Source organism: Sarcophilus harrisii, chromosome 2 (assembly GCF_902635505.1).
Source record: "Sarcophilus harrisii chromosome 2, mSarHar1.11, whole genome shotgun sequence".
NCBI classification, from domain to species: domain Eukaryota; kingdom Metazoa; phylum Chordata; class Mammalia; order Dasyuromorphia; family Dasyuridae; genus Sarcophilus; species Sarcophilus harrisii.
The window spans coordinates 350,248,356-350,265,853 of NC_045427.1; the positions used below are offsets into that span (position 1 = coordinate 350,248,356).

At 36.1% G+C, this 17,498-nt stretch overlaps 1 pseudogene; it reads right to left on the reverse strand.

The window, feature by feature from the left end:
• Positions 1 to 5,586: 5,586 nt before the first annotated feature.
• On the reverse strand, positions 5,587 to 5,921 carry LOC100932485 (annotated as a pseudogene).
• Between the last annotated feature and the right edge of the window lie 11,577 nt (positions 5,922 to 17,498).

Consider the following 17,498-nt stretch of genomic DNA (forward strand, 5'->3'; position numbering starts at 1 on the left):
GAAATTCCTTTTTTAAAAAAAATTGTCACTGAATCAATCAACAAAAATGATTAGGCAGTTGTGATATATATATATATATATTTTTTTGCTAATGACAAGTACTATGTCAAATGGTAAATGTACTTAAAGTGAAATTGCATATATTATTTTATTTTTAACAATATTTATATGTAAACTTTTATAAAGAAACAAATCTCTTCAGACATGACTTTCTTCATTTTTATCACTAAAACACAAGTCATACTTTCACAAAAACTATACTAAATAAATGACCAGTGTTGCTCATAAATTCATTTGAAAATCTGAGAAAGAAGATTAGCAAAATAAGAGAAAATAAGTTTAAATCAGAAAATAGCTTTAATTCTGCAATGAGAGGAATATGAAGTTTACTTCTTCAACATGTTTGTAATGGTCTACGATGGTTTCAAGATGGTTTGTAATGTACTTGTCTAGTGATCATGGTTTTTAAATAGTTGGATATTTGTGTTTTAAGAGCACAAACATTCATAACATATTGATCATGTTATCATGTTATTACATTATAGCATTACATGTTATATCTAATAATGTACTTATTGATTAATGTAATGTACTGATTAATTTACATACACATATGTATAGATAGATGAATAGATAATTAGATGATAAATCAATAGACATAGAATCTGAAAAACAAAGTATATCAATATGTCTAGGATTGTGACTTTACTGGTATGGGAATTTTCTTTGCTAATACAAATGGTGGCTCAGCTGTCACTGTAGTCTTTGAGAACTGCCCCAGGTTAACAGAAAATAAACAGCATAAACAAAAACAACAAAATCAGATAAAAATATAGTCAGAAAAGAGATCAAAAAAGAAGACATTAAAGGTCTTAGGATAATACACTAGTCATTTCCCACTCAAATGCCTTCATTTTATAGAAGAAGAAACTGAATTTTGAAGTGGTTAAGTGATTTGTCCAAAGTCACACACGTAATAAGTGGAAGAATTAAGATGTGAACCAAGGTTGTTTGACTCCAAATCCAGAATCTTTCCACTGTTTCATGTTGATTTAGATAATATTATTACTATTTCTAAAAGTTTATGTATCACTTCCTCTTATCAAAATGTAAATAGTTCAATTTATGGTTTGATGGATTATTTTATCCCGCATTCTTTTCCTTATTTGATTTTTAAAGATTTTTGTTGATAATTATTAATGTTTGACAAGAATTATTTTTAAAAAACTGGTGAATTATACAAGTCAGGTTTCTGCAGGAATATGATAATATGGGATCAATTCTAGTTTTTTTTTTTTTTTTTTTTTTTTAGTAATGAGTGAATTTTGCCACCTTACAGTTTCACTGGAGAAGTTCTGGGCTTTTCACATTACTTAGATTTTCCATTGGATACCCACCTTCTGCATTTCATGCAATGGATGCTCTTCTGACTGCAGAGGACTTTAGCCAATCTCAGCAAATTCCTGCTTTCAGAAAAAATCAAGGAGGTTCAATTTCCCACTAAGAAATGAGGATTCCATTTATATAGAGAGTCAGCATTATATTTTCAATGACTGAGACTTCTCTTAGGAAGACAGATAGCAAAACCCAGGGGTTCTAGTGGTCGGAAAGAAACATAACACAAGGAAAGAAACAGTCAAGGAAATTTTGCAAGAGCCAGTCCTAAAACAAAGTTCCATAACCTGGGTTGTTGTTGGTTTTTTGTACTTTAGGGAAGTTATTCTGACCTTTTTATTCCCTACCTACCCTTCAGATGTTGGGCAAAAGGAGTCATTTTAAACTTTCATTTGTATTTGACCAGTAAAAGTTTTTGACTCAGTGATAACAGCAGAACCCCTGGGAGAACAATCAAACACTGTCCTGATATCATCAATCTCATTTTCTTTGGTTAATGCAATCTAAGAATATTCTCATGTGTCACTGGAACATAATGAGCAAATGGCTGTTATCTTTCCAACAAGAGAAAGACTTGATCATTGCCAATCTTCTCCTGATAACAAGGGGTGTGTGTGTGTGTGTGTGTATGTGTGTGTGTGTGTGTCTAGGACTTCCAGGCATCCTCTCCATCTTATAGCCTCTGTCCAGATAATGGGTGCTGAACCCCTGTTAGAAAGATAGGAGGGATTTCACTTACTGGAATTAGTTGGTAGAAGACTAGATCTTGTTATCCCCACTTACCCATTCATTGCTTGAAATGTTGTTGGTTTTGTTTTTTTTTTTCTGGAAGCTTTGGGCATGATGAACTGAAGTTCATCTAATATTCCCCTACCTCAGGAAATCCTGAAGTCACCTATCCCATTTCCTCTGCCTCTAGGCACTTCTTCATTGAAAATATTTTGCTCCAGGAAGAAGAATTAGATAGGGAAGAAGGAACTCCATGGGAAATAATATAGAGGAGTAACTAGTTTACTTTAATCTCATTGAGCCTTACTTAGAATCAGGTACCTCAGTTTTTTGCTTAAAGAGGGCCTCCTTATATTATTGTTCTGTAAGAAATGATCAGCAGGATGAATACAGAGACTTACATGAACTGATGCTGAGTGAAATGAGCAGAACCAGGAGATTATTATATACTTATTATATACTTCAACAACTATACTGTATGAGAATATATTCTGATGGATTTCTTCAACAAAGAGAAGATCTAACTCAGTTTCAATTGATCAATGATGGACAGAAGCAGCTACACTCAGAGAAGGAACACTGGGAAATGAATGTAAACTGTTTGCATTTTTGTTTTTCTTCCCGGGTTATTTCTACCTTCTGAATCTAATTCTTCCTGTGCAACAAGAGAACTGTTCGGTTCTGCACACATATATTTTATCTAGGATATACTGTGACATGTTTAGGACTGCTTGCCATCTGGGGGAGGGGGTGGAGGGAGGGAGGGGAAAAATCAAAACAGAAGTGACTGCAAGGGATAATGTTGTAAAAAATTACCCTGGCATGGGTTTTGTCAATAAAAAGTTATTAATTTAAAAAAAAAAAAAAAAGAGTGACTCCTTGCTCTTGATTGACTTTAAAAGGTCCAAGTCAAAACTGCAGCCTTAATCATGTGTGGGACAATGATCACTAACCTAAAATAACTCAAATAGATGTGCCCAAATATAGCAGGGTTTTCATGCCCTGAAACAAATTGATCTTGGACCCCAGCTGTCCCTGACTTCCTGGGAATTCAAGGTACAAGAGCAAGAGTACAAGTAAGGGTTTTTTTCCCTGGAACTGAATTCCTAAATTATGACAGGGGTCAGTTTTCTGAGAAAGCCTCACATCCGTCCCACTTAACCAGAAAGATATATCATTATTCATCCAAAGAAGGAATCAACCCATGGGAGCAAATCCCAAAATCAGCCATGTCTTTGTCCAGTCAGGTAAACATACACACACTTACTTCATAAGTTGCAGGACGCACTCTTTGGCTCAAGTGGCTGAAAGTTAAGTTCTGTGGAAGCAGGAACTGCTTCTGTAAAGATATCTGGCATTCTCTGAGTACTTAACAAGTGTTTAATTTTCATGATATCATTTGAGAAATTCTGTGCAAGTTTATGCCTGCTTTCAGAAACCAGGCCTATCACTGCTGCTGATATCAAGCAGTGAGCAGAGCAGAAAGAGGAAAACATAAGCCCAGATTTTCTGATAATCTCTCAACAGTTTGTAGCCTATGCTATCAAGAGCTTGATGATGAGTATACAGTAGGTATTCAGTAAATTCTCACTCAGACACTTAGACAAATCAGAACTAACTAGTCTATTAACTAAGCTCCCACATTTTGTTACCATTTACCTATTCCTTATAGGCATTCAGAGATTTTTGAAAACATAGAGACCTGCAAAGAATGATGTTAGAAATACACTCTTGACTCTGAAAATCAAATGTCAAGGAAAATTTATTAAAGAAGAGTCTTAAGGAATCAACTTAACCGTTTCTGGCCAAAAGCGGGGCCCATTCCTTTTTGGGAAGAGGGAGCCCCAAGCACAGAAGTGGGAGAACCTTTATACTTGCTAGTTTGGCATAGTCCTTCCCTTCAGAGAACAGATTGGTCCATTTCTTCTAGGTTACAATCTTTCTTATATGCCTACTACATGTTTCCTCTAAATATGTATAAACATGCTCCCCCTCCCTCATCAAATATCCCATGTTCAAAAATGATTAATGATCAAATCAAATGATCAAAAAATGATAATGATCAAAAATATCAAATGATCAAAAAATTGACCATTTTTAGAAACTCTTCCTACAAGATATGTTGTTTAATATTCAATTAGCCTATTAACCAGGTACATTAGTGATTTGCTCAGGTCAGGTCATTGACCCCAACTAATTTGGGCTAGATCAGCTATTATCTTAAGTTTGTAGTTTTCTCAAAACCACAAGACTCTTTCTGATTGGCTAAATCTACCTGTGCCTTCCTGGTTCCCCAATTCCTTGTTTACTTAAGACTTCTATTGATCATTTAATTGTTCTGTTGAAGATTAACCTTCCTTAACCTCTCACATTCTGAAAATCTCTTGGTCCCCACTATCCTGCACTACTATTTCACTATTGTGAAAACTCAATTTTTCAGCATTTCTCATAGATGAGACTGGAAGACTTCTTACCCATCTCCTAGGCAAAGAAATAGGAATCTGTCTCGAAGACAGTGTCCTTTGCATTGCTCGTTTCACAGCTCTGTGAAGTCCTTGTATCCAATCTGGAGATTTGGGACCACTGAATCATAATGAGGCTAAGAAATGTGATCATATTAACTGTCACTGGGAAAGAATTCCAAATACATGTAAGGACTGAATTGTTGTTGTTCAGTCATTTCAGTCATATCTGACCCCATTTAGGGTTTTCTTGGCAAAAATTCTAGAGTGGTTTGCCATTTCCTTCCCCAGTTCATTTTACAGATGAAATAACTGATGCCAACAAGGTTAAGTGACTTGCTCAGGGTCACACAATAAATATCTGAGGTTGTATTTTCATTCAGAAAGAAGAGTCTCTATCCACTATCCACTTAGGTTGATAAAACTGAAATTCTTGTCATTTATCCATCCATCCATCCAACAAACTTTTATAAAACAGCTACTTCTTTTTTTAAATTTTAAACAAGAAGTTTATTTAAACAACAAGATGTTTGACTTGAAGGGAATACTGTCTAGGAACAATTTCTTTATAGTAATTTATCCCTATCGAGAAACAGAGATTGATTTACATGTAACAGCTACATGTAAAAACATTATAAAGATTAAAAGAAATTGAAATTATCCAATCAAACAAGGTGTGCAAGAATTTTTGGGGTTTTTTTTTGTTGTTGTTTTCAAACAATAAGAGCAAAATTGAAAGATAAAGTTAAAAGTTGAATGAACCTGCCACTAATAGGGAAAAGAAATATTTTCACTGAACCAGTTTGTTTTCTCCCCTTCTCATCTCCATTTGATGCTGATTAAAATATACAATCAGCCATTTAGTTTTTAAAAATTCATTATGTCTGTGTTCATACATCAGTTATTTTGTGTACAATAAATGAGTGGGCAAAGGGAATCAAAAGAAGAGAGAAAAATATACTGCAGTAATCAGGATGTGAATGAATCCAATCTTGGTTTTCTAACTGTGAATGTATTGTTTTCCTTGGGAGCATAGTTCTGGAGCAGAGTTGCGATTTCTCTTTTTATTATAAATACTTCCTGTCTGCTGCCAGAATATATAGATTGAATTTTTATCCTTTGCAGGTGTGTCTGTTTCATTGATTGCCCATAAAATCAGAATCTGATCTACCTCCTTGACAAAACATGTTGTTTACAATAGGCTTTCATTAGTTTACTAAGTAGTGTGTGCCTCTTAATCTTAAATTGCACTACTGAATCATCTTGCCCTGGCACCTTCAAATTAAGGTGGTCATTTTCAGTCTTGACTCCTTGCTTTGGCTTTTTCTTAGCCATGGAGAGCCTGGGGATCTTCTCAACTACCACTCCATAAAAGAGGTATCAGGACTCCAAGAGAATTGGGAAACGTAGCAATGACAGCAAGAGGAGGAAGAAGATGATGGTGCTGAAGGTGAGAAAGAGGAGGAGGAGGAGGAAGAGAAGGAAGAGGCAGCAGTGGAGGTTCTCTAAAACAACTGCTTCAAGGACAATCCTGTGTTTAACACTGGAGATGATCAAAAAAGTGACTTGGTCCTTAACCCCCCAAAATTTGCTATTTAAAGAGTCAAGGTTAATATAGGTGCTAAACTGTGTTATACATTAGGAGGGCTATGAGAGTTAACAGACAAGGGTGACTGATTAATATATGCATATACATTTTTTAAAAGCTTCCTCAAGTAGGAGCAAGTAAGATTTGACTAAATCAAAGAAACATAAATATGGCTGATCCCTGTGTGTATTTGTTAGTAGAGCTGTGGGCTTGGGGCAAAGGAGGAAAGGGGGGAAGAACCACATAAGACTGAAATATTAACACAATGTATAATGATCATCTAAATAATAATCTCAGTTTACAGACGTCAAATGTTGACCATATTCATGTAAGCCATAGACGTAATTATGTGAAAAAACATGTAGAATTAAAACAAACATCTCATCTGAATAATTGGATCCAATCCAAGCTATTTCCCAAGTTTTCTGCCCAGTTGATCTCATTGTCCTATCTCCATGCCTTTTCATTTTCTGTCTTGAATTCTCTCCCTCCTCACTTCTTCTTAGAATTTCTAAGCTTCTTGTAAAACTCTACTCAAGCTCCATTTCTCATGTAAAGTTTTTCCTTATTCCCCCATCCCATCATTGCTCATGCCTATCCAAAGACAATAGTTTGTATTTATAGGATCATAAATTTAGTATTGAAAGGGAATATAGAGACATTGAGTCCAATCCCCTTGTTTTTACAAATGAAGAAACTGAAATACAGTGCAATTGACTTAACTAAGTCCCACAGCAAAAAATATCTGAAGCAGGTTTTACTCAAGATCTTTATGTTTCCAAGTTCAAAGTCCTATCCAGTACACCATGCTGCCTCTCATTGTGTGTATGGGGGGAAGGGGATAAAAGTTGTGTCTGGCTATATATGTGTCTACATACATATGTTTACATGCGATTTTCCTGGATATAATGGAAGTTCTTTGAAGGTAGAGACAGGTTAATATCTGTCTTTGTATCCCCAGGATGGAGTGAGTACAAGGTAGGTGCTTAATAAATGTTTATTGAATGATTAATACTCTGATGGTATGGTTAATTTTAAGAATTCCAGACAGGGAATAGAAAGAATTCTAGATAAAGAATTAGAGGGTTGGGGTTCAAATATCAACTTTTCTAATTATGGGATCTTAGGGGAAATCCCTTCACTTCTTTAAATCTCAGTTTTCCCATCTATAAAATGAAAGAAAGAAATAAGGTCTTTAAGGACCTTTCCAGCTCTAGATACCATGCTGATAAATTAATTCAGACTGGAAATCACCTTGAACCAAGCATGGCAGGTATAGTAGCACAGACTCTGAGGCCTGGAGCCATTTTTCCCTAGGGCCTGGCAGCCCTTCTATCAGATTGGTTTTATCGGGGGCTTCTGGTTATTGGAAGCAATCTCTCAATGAAATTCCCAAATGTAACCCTAGTGTGTAAATGGGTGTTTGAGGATCTCATGGGTAACAGTGATGTGATAAGAAGCCGGAGATTCCATCCCTCAGGTAGTTTCCCCTGCCTCCTTCGGTTTGTTTGTGGTCAACATTAATCATTTCCTCTAACTGCATATAAGAGCTTCTCAGCCCCTGATCAGCCCAGTTCAGAACTGAAGCTTGAAACCAAAAACTACAATGCAAGAGTTCTGTCACCTTCTGCTCTTTTCTGGTTTGATCACTTATGTCAGCTTGGCACCCACCATTCCGAGCTCCATGAAACCCGACCTGGAGACTATAATTGATCAAACTCTGAAATTATCACATAATATCACTCCAGACTCAGGAGAGGTAAGTGACTCACAGTTGGCTTGGCTCCAAACTTTGCTCTCTAAAACTTAATCAGTCCCCTTCTCTCTTTAAATGTGAGCTAATCATCTGCTTTCTTTTATGCAGAAAGGAAAGTTCACGATTGTTTCAGAAGAATTCAATAGAGAGGTAAGATGTACTCCTCTATATCTATCTCTATATCTGCCTTTCTAAAGGGAACTATTTTAATGATCCTTGTGCCAACTCTCCCTCCATCAGAGCAATTACTATTTAAGATAAGTTGTAGCTGGTGTGTCGCTTATGTGATTTACCAGCGTTAGTTTTCTGGCTATTCAAAGGGTTTCAACAGCATGAATTCCTTCTTCCTCCACTCCCTTCTTTGCTCCTGCCCCAAGAGGGATTATAGGAGCCAAAAGTCATGTGCCAAAGCCAGAAACTACTTTATGTATCCAAGTCGCTACTACAGCTCCATTTCTCCCTCTCATCTCCGTCAGAGAGAGCATCTTACAGGTCACTAGTAGGACAAAAGGCAGCAGGAAAAGGAGGAGCCAGACAATGGCTCCCACAGTCTTCTGAGAGAAAATCTGCTCTAAGTTTTTAAAGACCAAGAATCTCTGAGCCCTTCCTTCAGTTTTCTAGCCTGGGTCCCTTGTTAACATGGGATCTCTTCTCCTAAAAACAGAGCATTGAAGGCAGCTAGATGGTGCAGTGGTAAGAGTGCTGGCTCTGAAATCGGACTTCAGATACTTAGCACTTCTTAGTTGTGTGATCCAAATTGACTAACAAAAAAAAAAAAAAAAAAAAAAAAAGGAAAGGAAAGAAAAAATAGAGAATTGGTTTTAGAACCAGAAATTCAATTGGCTATGATACTGGGAAAGTCTACTTGGCACCTCAGTTTTCTTAGCCATAAAATAATTTCATTTGCAAATAATTATAACCCTTATTGCACAGTACTTAAAAGTTCATAGAGCATTTGTCAAATAAGTCTGAGGTAGAAAGTGCAAATATTATTATCCCTATTTATATATAAGGAAACTGAGACTCACAGAAGATGTGATTTGCTCAGGATCATAAAGTTATGACACACTGGAGTTAGAGCTAGAATAGAGACATAAGGATAAGATGAGATCATGGCTGTGACAGAACTTTAACTGCTATCAAATGCCACATTAAGTATCAATCTTATACTGAGGTTAGAACTTGGGGTCAGAACTCATATCTTTCCATCCCAAAGTCTTTTCTCCAATCCCAGAGATATGTAATTGTAGTTAGCTGGCAGCCACTACTAGCAGCAGAACACTGACTTATTAAAAAGCAATGTGATATAGCAGCTAAATAACTGTTTAAATCCTTCCTTCAGATAATTATTATCTGTGTGACTGTGGGCAAATCATTTAATAGCGCTTGGTACAAGTTTTCTCATCTATAAAGTTAAAAAGATGGATTCAATGACCTCTAAGGTCTTGTTCTATTCTAAATCTATGATTGTATTGGTTCCTCTAGCAAGGAATAGGCAGGAAGATTACACCAATTCTAAATGGTTGTTCTGTGGTTTTTTCCCCATGCTTGAGTTATAATGTGATATTGTAGCATTAAGCATCAAAGGCAGGAACTCAGGGCAATCCCATAGATACACACTTCAGACCAGACCTCTAATGTGGGAGAAAAAAGTATGAGTGGTCCCATGGCTGGAGAGGTGTGAGGAGTTATATATAATGCCTTCAAGGCTCATGACAAGAACATGGGAACATCAGTGCTCTTATATGCACTTAGCACCCACCATCTCCTTTTCAGAACCTCCCAGAATACTCTGGGATGTGGGCAGACTTCTTAAGAATATGGGAACTTTCTAAACGCTTTGGAGAATTCAGAATCTTGTTGAATATAAGTTAATGTGCAGAAGGTATCAGAGAAGAGCAGACCATTGTAGAGTATACTGTGATGGAATCAAGTTTTGCCAATTTATAAATTAATCTCTGTAAATCTGTTATAGTGAGAAAACGTAACTATTTTGGCTTGGACCGGCTATAATCCAAGTGCTTCCGAAACACTCACTAAATAAACTGACTTTTCTTCTAGGATCCCAAATGTGTACAGACACATATAAAGATGTTTATTGGTGGTTTGCAAAAAAAGGACCAAGCAATCATTGAAAACCTAAAGGAGATGGCTACTCTCTTGAATGCTTCTTCATGTCCCTTACTTAATGTAAGTTTTTTCTGTTACAGAATGTGCTCTTTTAATGATATGATGTGAAGATGGTCAAGTGTGTTTTTCATTGATGGTATAGATCAGGAAAGATCACATCTGAGAAGATGTAGGGACAGGGACAGGCTACAGCAGTAGGGAGATACGTATCTATGTAGAAGTATTATATATACATGCACTATATAATTTATGCAATATATACATTTCAATAGTTATATATTTGTATTTCAAATATAAACACCCATATATGTGTGTATATGTTTCAAAAGTTATGTCTGTGGTGTATGTACATACAACTAAAATACTAAAATATATAGCACAGCAGAGTATATCAAAAGCTGGACTTAAGTCAGGAAAATCTGGCTTCATATCCTACTTCTGACACTAACTTTGTGGCATGATCAAATCACTTCACTTTTCTTATTTAATCTTAATTATTTAAACTCAGAAGTTTCTTCATCTGTAAACCTGGGATCTCCATGGGTCCTGACCTCACAGGGCAGATATGAGACTCAATTGGAATAATACCAAGATATCAAAGCATCTGTTAATTTAAAGGGCTCCTTATATATGTTAGTGCTGCAAGAATTTATACATTTTACATACATACAGTATATATACTATACCTAATTTATGTATGCATATATATACAAGTATGTGTTAATATGCATTTATATATAAATATATGCAAGGTATATATTCTCATTTATTCTAGAAATGATTGATTTTTATATAACAAAGGCATATAAGTGAACCTATTTCTGATACTTAGAAAATAAAATTTAGTGTTTTTCAATAGCTATAAAATTCATCATTAAGTGACTTACTAAAGTCCTATGACATAGCAAGTCTGAGAGCAGGGCAGGATCATCCAATCCCCCCATTTTATAGATGAGCAAACTGAGACCAGGGAGATGAAATGACGAAAACTACAAAGCAAGTCCAATGTCAGATCAATAAGTTGAGCCTATATCTCTTCAGTTCTAGTCCAGTGCCTTTTTTTACTAGGCCACATAATAAATTACTTTGGGTGTCCAGATCCCAAACACTAATTAGAAAAGACGTTGACAGAGTTCTGTGAGCTTTAAAAACATATAGCAAACTCTTAGTTATTCATGTTAATGTTTTCAGGTCCATGAGGCAGATAAATATCCAAATAGTGAATTACCTATTTCTATTTGGCTTTTAATTAGTTTTAATATTGAACATGGGTGTGCCTGATGTTCTTGGAATTTATAATACAGCACACCAAAAAAAAAAAAAAAAAAAAAAAAATGAGGTCACCTGAGAGAGAACTAGGAAGTTGTCCAACTTCCCCATCCAATTTACCTGCTCAGAATCTGTCCCTAATTCCTTGTTCAGGCTAGAGAGAAATGTCTCATCTCCCTCAAGCTAATGTAAAGTACCAGTTTGGACAGAGACTGCCTTAAATGAAAGTTAAATGTTTTGTTCTAAAACATCTCCTGCTGAACTATAAGAGGAATAGAGAAAAGATAATAAATTGGATTACCCTAGAACTCTATCAACCACTATTAGGGCTTTGCTTCCATAACTAAGAACTGATTATGTCTTGTAGATTGACAATTCTGAACACACACATACACATTCCACAGAGAGGTCTTTTTATAGATCCAGTTTCCCATCATATTATCAGCAGCTCTTTATTCCTAGGTTCCTTTAATTCCTCCCCCACTAGAATTCCTCATGTTCTCTGCCCCAGATAATCTTTTTTCCTAAGGGAGCCAAAAGGAAATTTCTCTCTCTATTTCTATTCAACATCATTCATACATTCTAGAACTTAGATAAAATAAGAATCTTTGATCTCAGATTCACAAAGGAACATAAACATAGATAACTATGACTACCACTCTTATATGATAAGAGCTTTCTAGGAAAGGTAGAACAAAGCAATTCTTTCAGGGGGTGGGGAGAGAAGGTCCTTTACTGACTTGGATGATAAGGGAAGACTTTATGGAGGAAGTGGCACTTAAGTTGGACTTTAGAGTCTGGGAAAGAATTCCAAAGGCATTAAATATGGGAAAGGAGACCTAAAAAAAATGGCTTAAGCACAAATAGAAATTCAGATTATCATAATCCTAAAAATGGCATTGGACAAGCAAGTTTTGAAGTCATAAGACATGAGTTCAAGCTTTAATTCTACCACTCACGAGTCATAAGTCTGGGCAAGTTACTTTACTTCTTTTCCAGTCTCAATTGCTTTTTCTGTAAAAGGAGAATCATAGACTTAATAAAATCTCTCTCCCCCGACCCCCCAGGCTGTTGGTGGGGAAAGGCTCAATTAATTGAACTGCAATTTGAATTTAAAACTAATTTACATTTAAAATTAGAGTCGATAGAACCCAAAGTCATAGAACACCCCCCCTACCCCTTACTCCCACTCCCCCACCCCTCACCCCGCCCCATACACATAATCTAATGTGTTACAGGGCAAAAAGCAAAATCAAAGATGAAATGAACAGCATATTTATTTAATAACATCAAGCACTAATTAGAATTATTTTTTTAAAGGAGGATTCCTGCAACTTCCATACAACTGATCACAAAGAATTCAAAACTCAATTAATTCAGTTTTTGAGTGAGATGCCCTCTGATTGCCAGAAGCTGAAACCTCGTTCATCTACAAAAAGTTGATCTATACCAAAGTCTTCACTGCCTAGAGCCTGTCTCCTTTGCCCCCAGGGAAAGAGAGCCCTGGCAAAGTCTGAGTGTTCCATCTTGCAAGAGACTGGGGCACTAGCTTCCACTCCACAGGATCTCTCAGCTGCAAAGGACTCCCACGGTCCCAAAGGGGGTCCTATTCTATTATGTTTACATGGACTTCTACCTGAATTTAGGCACACATTTTTCTACATTGAGAATGACAGATGATGGAGGACAGTGGGAAGATCTATTTTATATCAGAAAGAGTAATATCTATCTATATAATATGTATTTATTTATTTATTTATTAAGGCTTAATATTGTATTTATTCAAGATGCTCTACCTTAATAATATAGATAATAAACATTATATTTTTGTTCATCACCTTTTTTTTACAAATCTGAAAAGTAAATGTATGTGTTTTGTTTGCAAAACATCTTACTGTCGGTCAATGTATATTTATGGGGTGGTAAATAAATAAATCATCTTCCAAAAAAGCTTATTCTAATACTTCATCAAAGACTAGAGGTAATTTTGAAATTTCAGTCAACCAATCAATAAACACCTGTTAAGTGCTTACTGTATGATAGATTCTAGAACTATGAAAGCAAAAAATGAAATGCTCCTTATTTCCAAGAAATTTATATTCCAAGAGGAAGACAAATACCCTTAAGTTCAGGCATTTTTCACCATGGTGGAATGGCTTTGAGTATAACTCTAGCAACAGATTGATTTCTTTATAAATTTCAGAATAGGTAAATACAGAGTGCCTTACTACCAGTAGTTTGATGTACTTCACTATTATCCACCTGATATCAAAATAACACAAGGAAGGTACTTAGGACTTTAGATGGATCCCCTTTAGCAGACTTATGGACATAGAGTAGAGTCACCAAGATAGACAAATATGAATGGGTTAATTGATTCAATGTGCATCACTGGAGAGAATATGCACATTAATGAAATTCAAGCAAGTAGATGCCACAATGGATACAGAGATTGAATCGGAGTCAGAAAGACCTAAGTTTGAATTCAACTCCAGACAGCTGCTATCTGTGGGACCAAAAGCAAATATCACAATTTCTATTTGTTTTGGATGCTACATCTGTAAAATGGGGATAATAATAGCATTTGCCATGTAGAGTTATTGTGGGAATAAAATTAGATTATGTTTATTAGATACTTTGCAAACCTTAGCTATATTATTATAACTGAGATATTAGAGTATAGTAAGAAATGAAGAAGACTCAACTCTTCCTCTCAAGAAGCTCACAGACATATTATTGGACCTATGAGAAAAGTCTGTTTTCATTTTTCCCTTTTACTTGTCAGATGTAGGGGATTTCTTGTGATATCTCTCCTAAATATCTTTACTTGTTCAAAAAAGGATTTTCTTGTTAGAGAATCTTCCTCTCAAAGTCCATCAATGAAAATACTGAAAGACAAAGGAAAAAAATTGTCCCTCACTTCCATCCCACTGCTTAATCTGGCCGGTGACCAAGAACAAGTGTATGATGCCACAAATTTAAGACAGCTCAGTGTTTCCTCAACTTCTCTCTCCAGAAGTGAGGTAAGGAAGGAAATATGCTGTCCAGGATTCCCCTGCACAGCCAGGCATACTGCCAGGCATTTTTGTGCAATGACATAAGGTGGAGCCACCTCCCAGAAGTACAGATGAAGCAGTAGTCTGTTGCGGATGGCTTTTTCCTTCCCTTTACTGAGGTAATCTCCTTGCATTTAACAAACAGCCTGGTACTATGGAAAGAACCCTGTCCTAAGAATCATAAGGCTTGGATTAGCTTCTGCTCCAATATTAAAGCTACTGGAGAACTATAGGCAAATCACTTTTCCTCATTTTACTGGTATGGATTTTATAGCCCTAAATGGTGAATAGAATCTGTGTATCTGCTTCATAAAATTATATAAGGATAAAATAAAAATAACATTACGTTTTGGGATATGAGGTTTTATTATTTCCAGTGCACTTTAGATTTATTCTTTTATTTGTTCCTTACAACAGTAGTGGAAGAGAGGCAGGGAGGGAAAGGGCTAATTATTTCTATTTATCAGGTCTTTAGGGAGCCATCTGACTCAGTGAATACCTAATATTTCACCAGTCCTACTTTAACCTTCTTTATCTAACAATTAAAACTCCTGTTAGGTCCAAGAGGCTCACACTCTCTCTCACTAAGGATCTACTCTGCTCTGGAGTCATCATACACATTAACCAGACTGAGCTCAATCCCTGAGAGATCCTAACCTCTGCTGAAAGGAGTTTAGCTCCTATTTCTCACATTCTTCAGTTTGGTACACACTGGCATCCAAGAGAAAATTTACTTCAAGTTAGGTTTTGGTTCATATTTGGAATCTCCTCAAAGCGGGATCTGGGAAGGTACATAATATGCAAAATCAATCAAGTATGAGATAAGTTTATAATTTCCAACACCACACACACATGCACATGCTCATGTATGCTATTCCCCAATAAATAACCAAAGGATGTAAAAAGGAAATTTTGCTAGCAAGAGTTTATAATTATCATTAGCCATATCCAAGTCATTAATAACAGGTAAATTTGTCCTTTGTTCTCAAAGAGAATCAAAGTGACATTCCCATAATGAAGTCAAGATACAATACATCTATCTGTGATGATCAGACCAATCCGGGATCAGAAGGTTCTACCACAGATTGCATGCAAATAATCCATATGAACAATTGGAATAGAGAGATCTCTAAGTGTGCATATTTCATATTTTTTTTTGAGCTATTGCAATTCTGCTTTGCTTCTAGCATGCAGTACCTTCTTTGATGCAGGCTTGTCATGCTGAATGATTCTATGCCAGTGTCTTTAATGTTCCACAATCAATATCAAAGTTTTAGAGACTTCGAGACAATCCTAATATTGCTTCTTTTTAGCACCATGTGAAATCCTAACTTGTGTGAATTCTCCACAAAAATAATCTTTAGCCAAATGCACATTTGATATTCAAACAATGTGTTCAACTCATCAGGGCTTTACTTTCTGCAGCAGGGTTTAAATGTTTGGCATTTCAGCTCAAGTACGTTTCTCAGTGTGTGATAACTTTCTCTTGCCATATAACCCAGACAATTCAGTCAGCTTTTGTATGATCAATGAACCCCTTCTTTGGGCAACTCAGCTGGAATAGAATCAGAACCAGGTGCTTTATGACACAAAAGGACCCATCTGGAATACAAAACCTTTTTCACTTAACTATTTTCAGCAACACAGTGGATCTAAAACAATCCAAAAGACAAATGATGAAACATGCTATCCACCTCCAGAGAAAGAATTGATATTGTCTGAATGCAGACTAAAGCATTGTTTTTCACTTTCTTTCATTCATTTTTTTATTTGAGTCTCTTTGTACAAAATGTATTGATATGGAAATGTTATACATGTATAACCTATATCTGATTGCTTACCCTTTTAGGGAAGGGGAAGAAGAAGGAGAGAGAGAAATCAAAACAAAAAAAAGATAAAAAATGGTTTTGATATGTAACTGAAGGAAAAATTATATATATAAAAGAAAACTTTTCTTCAGTTGGAAATTTGCCTAAAGAGAGATTGATTTCAACCTGAAATATCCAGTCAATGGCTTCAGTATTGCTTGATGGCAGTCTATTGAAAACATGGTGAAAGCTTTTAGACCTACTCTTCAGGATCATATCCTTATCACTAATCAGTGTGAATGCATCAGCACTGAACTGTTCAGATGCACCATATGTCTTTGGCCCATAAATAGCCTTCAGGCACTTTGGATTGCTATTGGTGTAAAGCTGAATTGCTTTTATCTTCTTATTGAGCCAAGAATCCTGCATTTCTCTAAGCTTCACTTGGAGTTAAATGTTGCCTTCTTAGAGTCAGAAGAACCATCTTGCTGGTAAACCCTGTAGAGATTTAATTTTTCATTTGGAAGTTTCTGAATTTCCCCATTATTTTGATCATCAACCTTAATGTTTGTAAATTGTGTTGTACACTAAATCTCTGAAAGCCGCCCACTTCTTTTCTGTTCCACTGTTTGCTCAGCTTTCCCTCCAAGATTGCAACAAAATGTTCCCACCTGGAGAAGCCCTCTAATCTGTTAATATTGTCTTTTGGTAGTTGTCTTGCCTTGGGGCTGCCACTTTTGTTGAAAGCAAATGTTTGACTTGGCCAGAATGTCTATGGTTAGTCCAGCACTCTACATCACACATCACCTTCTCACTCCCACATCTTATCTGTCTCTTCTCCTTACAATAACATTGTCTGTTAAATGCTAATGTTTGTTCTGAGGTTGTCATCCACAAAGCTTTGTTATGTTCAGGTAATTGGAAGAAAGTGATGGGGATGAGATGTCATGATATGCACAACTGCTGTTTCTGTTTCCAACTCCATTCCTACGCAAGAACTCTCTACTGTATCTGATAGACTATAACTACTCTTAGCATTAAAGTCACCCAGAATTACAAGTTTGTCCTCTTTCAGTACTGGTGATTAAGGTCTCCGGGTCTCCACAAAATTTTTCTTTGATCTTATCAGGATTCATTATGGTAGAAATATATCTCCTGATAATGGCACATTTCTGCAAGTGGCAATTGCATTGTCACGAGTTTGTCATTCACTCTTTGGGAAGCAAACAAGCTTGTTGACCAGATAAGTTTTGATTGCAAAAACCTATACACAAAGTGTTCCCCATTACCGATGCTACTGGAGAG